The sequence below is a fragment of the Apus apus genome, chromosome 10 (assembly GCF_020740795.1).
Source record: "Apus apus isolate bApuApu2 chromosome 10, bApuApu2.pri.cur, whole genome shotgun sequence".
Taxonomy (NCBI): domain Eukaryota; kingdom Metazoa; phylum Chordata; class Aves; order Apodiformes; family Apodidae; genus Apus; species Apus apus.
The window spans coordinates 3,610,761-3,624,941 of NC_067291.1; the positions used below are offsets into that span (position 1 = coordinate 3,610,761).

The 14,181-nt window shown below is 44.0% G+C and overlaps 1 long non-coding RNA gene across 1 annotated transcript in view; it reads right to left on the bottom strand.

Moving 5' to 3' along the window:
- The window catches only part of LOC127388825 (uncharacterized), a 29,615-nt gene extending 15,957 nt beyond the window's left edge, over positions 1-13,658 (bottom strand). The window contains exons 1-3 of the long non-coding RNA XR_007890460.1: positions 13,468-13,658; positions 8,810-8,854; positions 7,830-7,958 (exon numbers count right to left, since the gene is read on the bottom strand). This is a non-coding gene — a long non-coding RNA (uncharacterized LOC127388825). The remainder of the gene's footprint in view (positions 1-7,829; positions 7,959-8,809; positions 8,855-13,467) is intronic.
- Between the last annotated feature and the right edge of the window lie 523 nt (positions 13,659-14,181).

Consider the following 14,181-nt stretch of genomic DNA (forward strand, 5'->3'; position numbering starts at 1 on the left):
TGACCTTGGTATCAGGGAAGGTCATGGAGCAGATCATCTTGAGTGTTATTAGAAGACATATAGAGGATAACCAGGGGATCAGGCCCAGTCAGCATGGGTTTATGAAAGGCAGGTCCTGCCTGATGAACCTGATCTCCTTATATAACCTGAAGACCTGACTATTGGATGAGGGAAAGGCTGTGGATATTGTCTATCTAGACCTCCAAAAAGCATTTGACATGGTTCCCTGTAGAACTCTTGTAAAAAAAATGGCTGCTCACGGCCTAGATGAGCATATGATCTGTTGGATCAAGCACTGGCTGGACAGTTGTGCCCAAAGAGTGGTAGTCAGTGGAGTCAAATCCAGCTGAGGCCAGTCCCAAGTGGTGTTCCCCAGGGCTCAGAGTTGGGACTGTTTCTGTTTAACATCTTTATTGATGATCTTGATAAGGACCTAGAGTGTATTATCAGTAAGTTTGCAGATGACACCAAGCTGGGAGGGAGTGTTGACCTGCATGAGGATAGGGAGGCTCTACAGAGAGACTTGGATAGATGAGATTGTTGGGCTAATGTTCATGGTCTGGGCTTCAACAAGGCCAAGTGCTGGGCTCCGCACTTGGGCCACAACAAGCCCAGGCAACGCTCCAGGCTTGGGGAAGTGTGGCTGGAAAGTGTCTGGCAGGAAAGGACCTGGGGGTTCTAATGGACAAGAACATGAGCCAGCAGTGTGCCCACGTGGCCAAGAAAGCCAATGGCATTCCTGGCTTGGATTAGAAATAGTGTGACCAGCAGAAGTAGAGAGGTGATTGTCCCCCTGTGCTCAGCACTGGTGAGGCCACACCTGGAGTGTTGTGCTCAGTTTTGGGCACCTTAATTCAAGAGAGACCTCGAAGTGCTGGAGCGAGACAGAGAAGGGCAACGAAGCCGGTGAAGGGCCTGGAGAATAAATCTTATGAAGAACACTTGAAGGAGCTGGGAATGTTTAGTTTGAGAAAGAGGAGTCTGAGGGAGACCTCATCAGTCTCTACAACTACCTGAAAGGTCATTGTGGAGAGGTTGGTGCTGGTCTCTTCTCACAGGTAATTAGCGACAGAACAAGAGGGAAGGGCTTCAAGCTGCAACAGGGCAGGTTTAGACTGGACACAGAAAGAGTGGTCAGACACTGGAACAGGCTGCCCAGGGAGGTGGTGGAGTCACCATCCCTGGAGGTGTTTAAAGGTCGTTTGGATGTGGTGTTGGTGGATGTGGTTTAGGGGAGAACTTTGTAGAGGAGGGATGACGGTTGGACTTTTCCAACCTGAATAGTTCGATGATTCTATGACATTGCACCATCTTGATTCACCTCCTGAGGGCAACAGAGCAGGGAAGGGTTAAGAGCAGGATCTCTCAAACCCAGGTACAGTTCATCCCAAAGAGCTGACCAGAAGATGGCGTGAGAGGAACATTTTTCAAAGAAAACCAGCAGCTGTGGTTCCCTGACTGCAGCTGAACCAGTCACAGCGGGACCTTGTCCCCCAGCCACTCCAGCTCCCAGGGAGCTTCCTTGAAAAGCAGGGAAGTGCCCCCTCAGTGGGAGACATGGGGAATAGTGCATCTAGCTGGCTAATTAAAGGGGTAGTTTTGTTCTCCAAACCCGGTTTGCTCTGGAAATTTGACAAGTTTCAAAAATCTGTAAAACGCATACAAAAAGGAAATACTGTCTGGAAATCTTTTGGGGGAGAAGGGGAGAAAATAATTCTTAATATTCTCAAGACATCACAGTTGGTTCTCAGAAGACTTCGCAAACACTTCTCTCTTGTCTTCACTGACAAGAAGTCACTGACAATCGGGTAAATCTGGAGTATTCTCATGAAACCACTGCAGCTGCTCTGGGCTGGTATCCATCCAGAGGAGACCAGAAATCTGGACCTCCAACAACAATTCCCTGTTAGTTGCTATGGCTCTTTTTTTCTCCTACCAAGCTGATGTGTTAGTTCAGGTAATACATCATCTTGAATTAAACGGAACCAAGAAGTTCAAGAGAAGAGTGTTACTACTAGACAATTGCTTCTGTTCATTAAATCACATCAATTTTCCTGTTCAACACCTTGGAAAAACCACATGGTATTTCCAAGAAGGAGATTAAAGATACCTCATAATGTCACTCTACTTTAAAATCCAGAACGTGCTTTATATTCTCAAAAAGCATCTAGAAATCATTTTTTCCTGAGGTTCATGCAGCCTTCCACCTGTTTGCCAATATTTGGTTGGCTCATACTTAGGTGGATCAGGGAATTCTGTAGGAAGCCACAGAGAGTTGTGGTGAACAGTTCTACCATTTGAGTGCAGCACAGGACACAGTCTGATTTACAGCTTCCAGTGCAGATCCATTGGCAAGGTTACAACTTAGTGTTGCAAAAGGAAAATCTGCTCACATTCATGCTCCAAAGCAAATCTATTCCACTTGATTCAACTGCCACATTTTCACAGGGGAAAAAATCACAGTTTGGAGAAGCAGCAAGACTCAAAATATATCCATTACTTCTTTCCTTCATATTTTTCCATTTATTTCACTTTTCTCAACCCATTTTCAACTAGAAATCCTGGAAACTGTTCAAATCTCTCCTGATCAGCCCTATATCCCTATCTTATATATGCTAATATATTAAATGCTCATAATAAGAAGGGCTTTTTATGAATGCTCCAGATGAGCTGTTAAACTGGGATCTCCAATGTCACCTACTTCAGTTAGTTACTCAACCTCCAGTGGTACTTCTGCTGCTTCTGGACCCTTTCTCCATCCATGGCTTCAGTGTTAGTCACAGCCCAGACCCTCATACTTACTAGCACTTGGTCACCTACATGAACACTTGGGGCCACAGAGGTGAAAGGATGCCCAGCTCCAAGAAGAAACAAGTCCACTAGCCACTGGAGTCTGCTTTGTCTGCACTGGCTGCATTGGATCATCCCATCTGACACTTTGGGATCATGCTTCCTGATTGCATGTCCTGGAAAGTCCTGCTCTAACTTTGTAAGGGTAGCTTTGGGTCACCTGGAAGCTGGGCAGAGCCACTTATCTTCAGCAGAATATTGTGTGACAAGGCAGAGTTACAGACAACATTTTCCTCTGTACATCAAATGTTTGCTTTGATACCTGTCACTCATAATCAAACCAACTGCTTGGCAGACAATGCTCTTCACATTTGTTTGATATTAACTTTTATACACCACTGATTTAGCTGTCAGTTAACTACTGTTTCTTTTGCAGAACATGGCAAGAACTTTTGGAAAACACCCTGCTAATGACCTAACTGCATAGCATTTCCAGTGTTTATTTGGCAGTACTACCTTACATCAACAGTCTGCAAACATCCCATCTTCCCTCCAGTTTTCCCGCCAGTTTTAGTAATGAGGTTTTCCACCCATGGCTCTGATTTTGCTGCTCAGTGCTAAACATTGAATACTTCATAGCTGTGTCAGCCACCAGCCTTTTCCCATGCCATCCTCTCCTGGCCCTGGCCCCAATAAACCTAGAAAGTATTGTAAGGCAGGGGTGGGAGACAATCCTGCGTAGCCTTAGCTGTGGGATTTTCCTGCTGTCTGCACAGACAAGGCAGCCAGGACCGAGTTTCCTGGCTTGCAGGGCTCACTGAAGCAGTCAGCATGTCTCAGGGGAACAGCTGGCTATGTCCCCACTGATTTTTGCCCTTTGACAGCTCCTCTCCTGTAAGTCTTCCAGAGAAACAGCTGGCTGGGAGGCAGCTATGAGTACCTGACAAGGGGAGTAAACACCCAGGCATGCTGAGCACCCACCCCTAAGAAGGTCAGAAAAACAGAAGTACAACTGCACCCTCCAGCAGAGCAAACAGGTTCCAGGGACCTGAGAACTAGACAATCTATTCATGCTGCTGTGAAAGTTCTCTAGTACAGCTGATAATGTCTTCACCTTACTTGAGTGTGAAAGCATTCCGTTTCCCAAGAAACGGAAGGTGATTCCAGCTCCACGTATTCCCTGCACAGCCCCTCTTTGCCACAAGAGAGCATCCTTGTGGTTTGCACTGGGCCCATCTCCTCTTACTGCAGTATCAGATAAAAATAGGGGAGATTTAAGACAGGCATCGTGTCCTAGTGCACTAAGAAAACACTGCTGAACATCTAGAAAGACTGTCTCCAAAGCAATATTGTAGTTCTTTCTGGCCAGCTCTCTTTGGTTTCCTTACCATCGTACCCTTTTTCCCTCACTGTGCTACTAGCCAGAGAGTTATTTTGTAAATCAATTTTCACAGCAGATGATCTCAAAGCATGTCTCTAGGGGTGGTGACCTGGGTGAACATAAATAACACCATTTCTGAAGTATAAACTTGATATTATGTAAATGCTCATAAGACTGAGACTTTGAGCCTCGTGTGTAAATTGGGCTAAGGGAAGACTGAGAGAAATAGCCTCAGGTTCCCCTTCTGAAACGATGCTGTTTCGTCTTTTTCTGGATTTTGCCTTTCCCAGCTGTGCCTTTTCACTCCCGCCCTTGCCCTGCATAGCTGGGTATAGAGTCAGGAACCTAAAGACAATGGTGATCTGAAGTGTTTCCTACTATGGTCAAAGAACATTCCTGCTGAGACCCTCTCAATTAGCAGGAGCAGTGTGGCTGATCCCCAGACAGGCTATTTCGTTGCAACAGGCCTCTTTCTGGAACTTCAATCCTACGTTCCCAGAAACCACTCCCTCTGGGAGTGATCCCGTACTTTACAGAAGCAGATGCATCACTGCAGTATTTCCACAATTTACTTCAATCACTGCTACCCTCGAAAAAAGCCAGTACAAACCCCTAGTAATCACACTTAAGGTACAAAGGCTCTACAGATTATACAGTTATTCCTGTTCATGTTTCATGGCCTGACAAATGTTTGCACTGTTTTGATTTACAGCCACACTGCCCTATTAGCCTATTTGTAAGGTCTGACTGCCTGATACTTTGGGAGACTATCTGGTCTGGAAGATGTGTCAAAGAGACAAGGACATCTGGATGATTTGCCCAGCTTTGTCACAGGCTCTGCATGTGGGACCTCACAACAGCCACATGAGGTCAAGCAGGTCACACAGCCTGCTGGTGCCTTCATTTCATTTTCATCTGTCATCTGTCTCATCTGAATGTCTAAAAGAAAATGAGAGAGCACCCTGCAGTCATCAAATTCACTGGAGAAGAGACAGACAAGTGAAACTCACTGTTATGGATTAAGGACAGAGTGTAGTCACGGAAATGAACTAGTAAATAATGGAGGCTGATCTAGGGAACAATCCAGTTCCCCATATTTGCATCTTATTTGTTGTGATGAAGGGTGGTTATAGATATGGAGCAGTCTGAGATGTGAAAAGAGGCTGGATGTTGGTGCAAAGTGGTGGCAATCCTACTACCAAGCAGACAATCAATAGCTTCTGGATAAAAAAAAAAAGGAAAACAGGAAAACAGAGAACAGCACTTTTCAAAAAACACTAACCCTCTCCCCCTGGGCTGCAGAGGCCACTACTAACAAATATAAGCAAGAACTGGATCCCAAAACAAAGAGATATGCAGAAGTCCCCAAATCTCACACAAGTAACTGATTAGTAACAGCCCTGGGCAGGCAGTGACTAGGCTCCAAAAAATTAGACCTGAATACAAGGCTGGCCCTAGGATGGAGAAGACAGTAGGGCAGCAAGCCTTATGCAGTTCAAGAACTATGAAACTGTGACATTTTACTCATCATCTGCCAGATTCTCCATCAGTAAAAGAGACAAAACCAGTGGAGGATGATGAGGTACTTGAAGTTCAGAGTAGTCTGATTATAAAAAGGAGGATTTAGTGCATCTCAGCAATTCAGATAAAGTTGCTACAGCTGTACCTGGCAGTTTGGACTTCTATGAATTTTCTTCCACTTTGAAAGTTTTCTGTACTAGAAAAGAACAAAAAAATATCTGCCACGACCATAGGGAGCATCCCACCAAGGGTCCATTAATTGCATCCCTAAGATGTGTTCAAGCAACACTCCTGGAACAAGGACTGTGGTGTCTGGCCTTTTTTTGCCCCTGAACCTCACTTTTCTTGCTAGGGTTAATTCAATCCTTGTTCCTTTTCTATTTCTCCAGTCTCTTTTCTTCTGCCCTGTCCCACCATTCCCTTCTACAGCCTCAGCTATGGTATTATAGCAAAAATGGAACACATTATATGAACATTAATCTATGTGTGTCAATGACATGAAAGTAATTGATGCACTAAGCCTAACCTCACTACATGGTGCTGGACATTCCCTGCTGAACAGTCACATAACACTAAATACTTCTTTACTAGTATTACCCAGTAAAAGAACAGGCCACATCCTGAATTTGGTGTTTTTTCCAGTTTTACTGTTCACTGCAGTGAGAGTTACTCACTTACACAGTCACCTCAATGAGCTAGAAAGATGCCAAAGCACCTATAGAAGAAATAAATTCATGCAGTTTTTTAGCTTTTGTTTGACTGTTCTGAGTGTGGTCCCTCCATGCTATGACATAACAAAGATTAACTTATTCTTTACTTTTATCTCACATCACTAACAAATCTTAAATATCTGAGCTCAAAGTTAATCCAAAATAACTTCTGGCTTTATATCTGAATAAGGACCCTTGGAAAGGAAGGTCTGCAACAACACTGAAGCTGATCTCTTTGTTGTAATGAAAACTTCCCTGCTAATGCAGAGCAGCAGAGTTATGTTTTCCCACCATATTACCAGGCATTTCTGACCATCTCTTTCAATTAATTTCAGGCAATTGGTCAAATCCTGCTTTCAGACAGATGTGATTGGCTGTGGGGATCAAATTAATTACAGATGAAAAACACAGCTGTGACAATCATTGCAATTGGTCTGTGCTTAGATCTGTATTTAAGTCCAAATACAGGCAAAATTGCTTGCAAAATACTGCTTTAGCTTTCCTACACTTCTCACATAAGCTGATGTACAGTTTGCTAAGTTCTTTTCCTGAATTTCTGGCTGAATCACTTGTAAAGATATATTGCCCAGACTACAGTGCTCCTCCTGTTGGAGAAAATGAAGAACATCAAAGAAACAGGTTTAATCTTTCTCGCTACCCTCTGCTCCAGACAGATCTGGGAAGGGGTTAACCAATTCCACTCACCTTCTGCAATATTGCTCTTTGACTTGATGGCTGGTACTTGTATCAAAATCTCATTCAAACTTCCCTCCAAGGAGCTGAGGACCTGCATTTGTTCACTGTGTCCATTTGTGAGCAAAGACAGACCCAGAACCAGGCTTGGAAAGGACAGTGGTGCATGAAAGAGGAACCACTGCAACTTGTTCCTTGGTCTGGGCATCCTGCAACACCATTCTGCTCCCACAATGAAATTTGGCTTTATAAGTGCTGCTAAGAAGCTTTGAGCTGCCCCTAACATTGGACAGTGGAACTGGGATGGACCAGTGGAAATGGCTCCTGGTTTTCTATATATCAACACTGGGGGAGAAAACTGAGGACTTAATTTCTGACTATTTTGGGCCTGGGCAAATGGACAGAATGAAGGGACAAAGCATCAGGTTTTTGCCAGTGCCACTACTGATCCACAGGCAGCACCTGGGTGTCTGGGTCAGTGATCTAAGGGGCTTTCCCTGGACAGAAGGGCTCTGTCACAGCACTGTCTGAGGCTTCTGTGCACAGGGAAGCCCTAGGCACCTGCTGGCAGCAGCTCTGAGAGACAAATCTGGAAAGCTTCATGTCAACTGTCACCTTCCTGCTTCACTGGTTTCTAGGAGAGCCAAGGGAGACAAACAACTTGTGGGTCTAGGTCTCCATTGCCAAACAACACAGAAGGACAGAATCTGCCTGCCTTGCCAAGGCTACCTTACCAGTAATTGCTGTTGTCATCTTTCATATCCAGCTGGATAAGGAATAAGCAGGTAGCAGTGAGAGCTGAAAAACTAGTTGTTTCTTCTTGCAATCCAGGTTTCAGAGACTGCCCCGTCCTCCTCTGGCTCCTGAAGCAGGTGGTTAAAACAGACAGCAAGCAGTGAGTCATCCCACTAACAGCAGAAGAATTGTATTATTTACCAGTCCCTGAGGTCTCTGTGCTGCTTGGAGACAGCCTGCATCTCCTATCCATCATTTAACACGCTCCAGTTCAGTGCAGTAACACACGGCTCAGAGCACGGATCTTGTCCGGAACAATCTCTCACTTAGTGCCTCCTCCCAAGTCTCATGTACCTTCCCCAGACTCATCACTTCTTGGCAGTGGCTCAGCTCTTTTTTCACTTTAAAAATCAATGTAGTGTTCACAAAAGGTGCCAGAGTGCCAGCACTCAAAACTGCAGCTTGATGTTTGCCCACAGAGCAGGTAATGCCTGACAACAAGAGGTTATGTTGTGTGACACTGACCTGAGGATGCCTCTCAGCCCTTTTCATGAGGGTCAATCTTTAGAGATCAGATAGTTACATTTACAAACTAATTAATCTCTCACCTTCTAGCTGAGAACATGTTAGGTCCAGCCATATGGAGCTGGACTAAATATTTTTCTGGCCCCAGTATCCTGCCTCTCAAATTGACCAAGCCAGACGCACAGGGAAGAAAACAAGAGGAAAAGTACTAGCCCCAAATACCCTCAGCAGCTTCCTGGTACCAAGGTATTTAGTCGTGCCTAGACAGGATGAATGTCTCTTCCACAACTTTGTTCATGGAAATTTTTGGCATCTGCAAAACTCTGGCAGGAATTCTACAGCTTATCCACATGTTGCAACAACCCTCATCTCTTTTTCCTTGTTTTGAACCTCCCACATGCTGCTGGACCTGAGAAGGTACTGATTCTTGTTGCCTCACCTGCCATTGACCCACCTCAAGATACAGGACAAAATACCCATCTCTGTAGCTCTGCTTCACCTGGGACAGAAGAGAAGCAAAAACAAGCAGGCTTAAGAGATGTTCAGACATCTCTGGGTGAAGAGCTCTGTAACGTGTGGTTGCTATCAGGTAGATGCTGGTTATAGTCTCACAGATAAGTAACCACCAGGTCATTAAATGGCAACTTCTTGTGTGTGTCATGGCTAATCTGGAACAAATCCAAACCACCCCCTTATGAATAGGTTTACAGCTCTTTTCTGATCCTCTGTATTGATCCAAGAGTGCAACAGTGTAGTGCAACAGGGCTGCTGCAACACCATCCTCCCTCAGAGAAAGAGCTAAAAACCCTTCTGTGTCCCCACTGAGAATTTCTGGGTGGAGGGTGTAGACTGAATATTTGCAGTGACAGTTCAGCAAGCAATGCAAGGTGGAAAGGATTTAGAAACAGTCAAAACTGAAGACAGCTGGAGAAGAATTTGTATTAAATATTTTCCAAACACAAACAAGATTTCCTGTGAAACCTTTAGAGTTTTCATTGCAAACTACACTTGTTTAAAACAAAATTGTAAATGTGAGATTTCAGAGTGTTTCCCCTCTCCATTTCTGAAAGAAATATGACTGCATTAATAAAAAGGTTTTTTATTTTCCTTAAAAAATTAAATAAACCTTTGGCAAAATTTATCTTTGCTGAAACAACTCAAGCAATCCCTAAAAACCTTTAACAGAAGTAAATGCTAACAGGTGACCAGAGAGACACAAATAAAAATGACATCTCTGTAATTAAGAAAAGTTGGTGAGCTAAACAGAAGATAGAAAATTAATTATGGCAGAGAGAAAGAAATCAGTAGAACTCTAAAAGATAAAATCCTAGAAGAGAATCAATGTCAGCCACTGAGTTTCAAAGGGACAGTGATGTGCCTGAACAACCTGGCATTGATTTATGTGTACAAGTTAAGCAGCTGTTGCTCTTTCTCCTGATGCAATTCCAAATGGCTTAATTCACTGAAAAGATCACTGGTTGGGTTTTATCCAGCCAGATTGGAGGAAATTGGCAGTCAGGATATTTATACTTCAGCGCTCTGGACAAATCCAAAGTGCTTTAGACTGTATGAGAACCAGGGAATATGTATTTTGTAGATAATGACTTCTGAAGAGTTGTCTCAAAAGAGACAAAGATGGAATTCTCAGTATTTCATGACCACAGCAAGCCTCAGCAGCTATTTTCTTAACTCATTCCTACAACAAGGCACAGCATTGCAATCCAGGCAATGCCAAGGCCTGGTGTTTGCCTGGACTGAGTCTATTAACCCCAGCTTAAGCATTAGCAAATGGTACTACTTCTGCCAATGTTCTATCCAAATATTTTAAAGAATTCTTGGGATTCTGGTCTATCTCTTATGAAAAGATAATATTTTTCTGATAGCTCTGGCAGATTTCTCCACAGTACCAATCACAGCAGGAACTTTCAGTTGCCTCCCAGACTTTTTCACAACTTATAAGCAGCTATTCTTAGGTCAATGACTTGCTGTGATTGCACAGGAGACAGCCTGGCCAACACACTGTATGAAACAATCAGCTGCAGTAACTGTGCTCTTAATGCACCCTGACAGCTCTTCACTCAGCAACTTTGCAAGAGAAGCCCTGGTATTTAGAACTGTTATTTTTATTTTTATTTTGAGCTTACACAGTAAGAAATTAGATCTGCTTTATCCCCAGGCAAAACAAACACAAAGCCTACAAGCCATTGCAGTTTATAAAACTCTGTGTGGCTCTGTTTCCTACAAGTGAACTGGGAATGACACACCTACCCATCCAATGGAGTTGAGCTTGGGCCAGATCAAATCTCTCATTATTTTACCCAACTTTAAGTTACAAATATCCAGAGTACTCAGATGGCATCTTTGATACAGCATGCATGAGACAATAGCCAAGGACTGCAAAACATAATAGAGTCCTATCTAAGCCAGCTGTCAGGCTGCTTGAGATGACAGTAACCAGTCAGAGGTACTTTTAGGAGCACTTAAACCATGTTTCAGCTTTAGAAGAAAGGGGCATGTCACACCTCCCTGCCCCATGCATAAGAGAAATTCCTACTGTGGATCAGACTAACCTGGTCTGGGCTCTGACTCTTCTGTCAGGAGAAGGCAACAAAACCTCCCTTCTACTCCTGTTTCTTCTCAATAAACCACCTCTGCTCTTAGCAGTAAGAGTCAACACACCATATCCTATCAAGACTGCTATCTGGGCCCATGAGTTCTACACAGTAGCTGTTTGGGAACACCTCATCACAAAAACACAGGAATGCAATTTACTTTGAGCACTGGTTTCACAGGGTACCTTCATCCTGCAGACCATGGTGCAGTGCACTTTTCTCAGATGACTTCCCATGGGCTAGCTTTGGTGCCCACAGCAGCACAGAACCTTGTACAAGCTGCAAACTACCCAAGGAGCTCTGTGCTGCCAGATCCTACCACAACCCACTGGAGTGTACTGAAAACCAGCCTTGGGACAGGCCGATGGGACAGGTCTGTGTTGGCATCCAGGATACACCATCCTCCAGGCTGGGAGAGAACTGAACTGGACCATGAAGCTTTGGTTGTACCCAAGCTGAAGCTGTGCTTCCCCGTGGTATTTGCTGCCCCTCTGGGTCCTTAAAAGCTGCCCCCCAAAGGCTGCCCCATTCAGTGCTGTTCCTGCTGGCTGCTCCCTTTGTCACCTATAATTCAACATTTATGTCTGGTTTGATGTTTCCCTGAGGGGGCCCCTCTCTTTCCAGGTTTTGCCCAGGCATCTCTGCTCTGCTACAGACCCATGTAACAGGCTGCAGAGCAGTGTGCAGTGTAAGCACACCAATATCCACAATCTGCAAGTGATCTGAAGCACATGTACTGCCTTTCAGCTTCTTAGCACTGGGCTAAAAGTGAACTCAGATTTTTAAATATTGTATTCCACACATCTTGATATCTCGCATGTGTTTATCATTACATCAACATGAGAGTACCTGCTTGACTGACAGCTGAACTGAAATTCACACATCTCCATTTTTAAGACTGCAGGAATGTTAAAACCATTACTTGTAATTTACTTTATATAACCAGAGTGCAGGAACCAACCCACTTCCATGACTCATCCATGACAGTATTTAAGCACTCTAAAGAGTGGGCAGATAATATTGCATTGAACAATGCACAGATGGCCCACTTCACATGGGAAAGAAATCAGTATTTTCATATTTCATGACAGTAGTTGGAAATTCAATGAAGCATTGTAATAGATAAGCCAAAACTGCTGACAGTTGAAAGCAGTTAAATGGTTCAGCATCCAGTGCTGCAGGCATAGACGCTGGCTGACAAAAAGGTTTTCTCTCGTTTATTGGGAGGTTAGTAGAGGATGGATGGTGATAACAATGGTTTTCAGGCTTAGCCCTTTACTGAAAGGTCATAAGTAGGAATATCCTATACACCACAGGGTCACTGCAACTTAACAGCACCTCTAACTACAATTGTCCCATCTTTTCAAGTGGAAGTAGAGGTCACAGGTGAGTAAAAGTCTCTCATGAATCCTGGCTGCACGTGCTATTTGTGTTCTTTCGTAAGCAAGGCTTAAAACAAGAACAGAATGCAGCCGGGAAAGCATCTGCATAGTACACAGGTGGATTCTTCTCATTTTGTTTTGTTTTTTAATAAAAACGCATCTCAGAGTGATTAGATACAAGCATCATTTAAGCCTTTGCCTACCTAAAGTAGTAAGGAGAATTTTTTGTGCCATACTTGGAAGGGGCAAACCAAGAGAATCTTTACAACTTGATCTGCCAGTTCCTTCAGACTCCCACTAAGTTTTACATCATTAACCAGCCTATCCCTGCTGGGCTTGAAAAGAACCCAAGCCCAAGGCAGGTCCTGGAGACATTCTGCTTCAAAGGACTGAGGAAGAAGCATCCTGATATTACAGACACTTAGGCACAAGGGCAAAGGTTAACTGTGATCCCAGCCCCTCTCCCAGTGTTGGCCCTGACATCAAAAAGCAACAGGGCAACAGCCATGCCACAGGCCCACCTAAAGAACGTAGGGTTTCTTATTTCTCTTGGAGGTGTTGTCTTGAAGAGACACAAAACCAAATACACTCAATCTCTTACCAATCCTGCCACACGAAATCTTCACTCAACTAGCAGCAGATGCTGGAGGAAGAATAACATCAGAAAAGCAACACTGAGCAAAGAATTACATCCCAACTAGAAGAGGGTACAACACTGTATTAACACACAAACCTTCTACAGTCTCCAAGATCCACATGCTAAAAAGTCCTCGAGGAAAATGAGTGAGAAATATTCCTGCTCAGAACAGCAGTGTGGCTTCTGCCCATCAAATGGGGAGAACTAATCCACCACACTGCCCAGTTCAGTTTCTGTAGCTGAGTGCCTGCTCAGCTGTGCCCCTTCTTGGCAACATCAGTAAGAATGGAAGGCTGGACATTTGCAGGTGTCATGCTCTTATGCAGAGCTAAGGGTGCTTTGACTTGGTGCTGTAATGACTCTTGCAGAGTACCAAGATGGAAAGGAAAGACAGACAGAAGGACCACAGGAATGCAGACTGCAAGGCAAGAAAGCTGCAGGAAGAGGGAAGCATAGAGCCAAAGTTTGTTGGGTTACTCACAAAAGAGGCCAGGAGTGATTAATGTATGATGTCCAAACTCAGAAGCCTTTTTCAGTCCTTCATAGCACCTCTATCTTCTTACCAGGTCCCAAATTGGAGTCTGGGTAAAAGCTGTCTAAGAATCTGGAGCTTGGCCACATGACTCAGAACACAGTAGCATTTGGAATCAGGGGAAACTTGCTAGGATATCAGTGGTGGTGAAAATGCAGAGGCAACCTGCTGTGCAACAATATAGAGAGATATAATAAACACAAAGAATGGTCTGTGACCTGCTGCCAAGAAGATGGAATTTATAACTCTACAACTTGAAGAGATGGCAACCTGAGAGATCTGCATTTAATGAGCAAACTAAGTTATTTACTAGCCAAATTTCAGCATGCCTCAGGCCTGGGGCAGTATCACTGGGATCAGAAGGAAGTACTAACAATTGTTGTATGGGTTTTAAGCACACAATAAATAGAAAGATTTGAACCATGAAAAAATATCACCTCTTCAGTCCTCGGCACAGGGAGAAACAGAAGAAGCAACTTCTCTGGAAATCCTTGTAACTATGGGAAAGTCAAATGACACTGGAACTAAAGAAAGCACAATTTTTTTCTACCTGAATAGTCATCCAAAGGCCAGAGAGCTTTGGCAGTTGCTATTTTCAGCCACCAGGAGATAAAAACCACCAAATTTTACAGCAGTAAGCACTCAGCTTCCAAGGAGAATGAA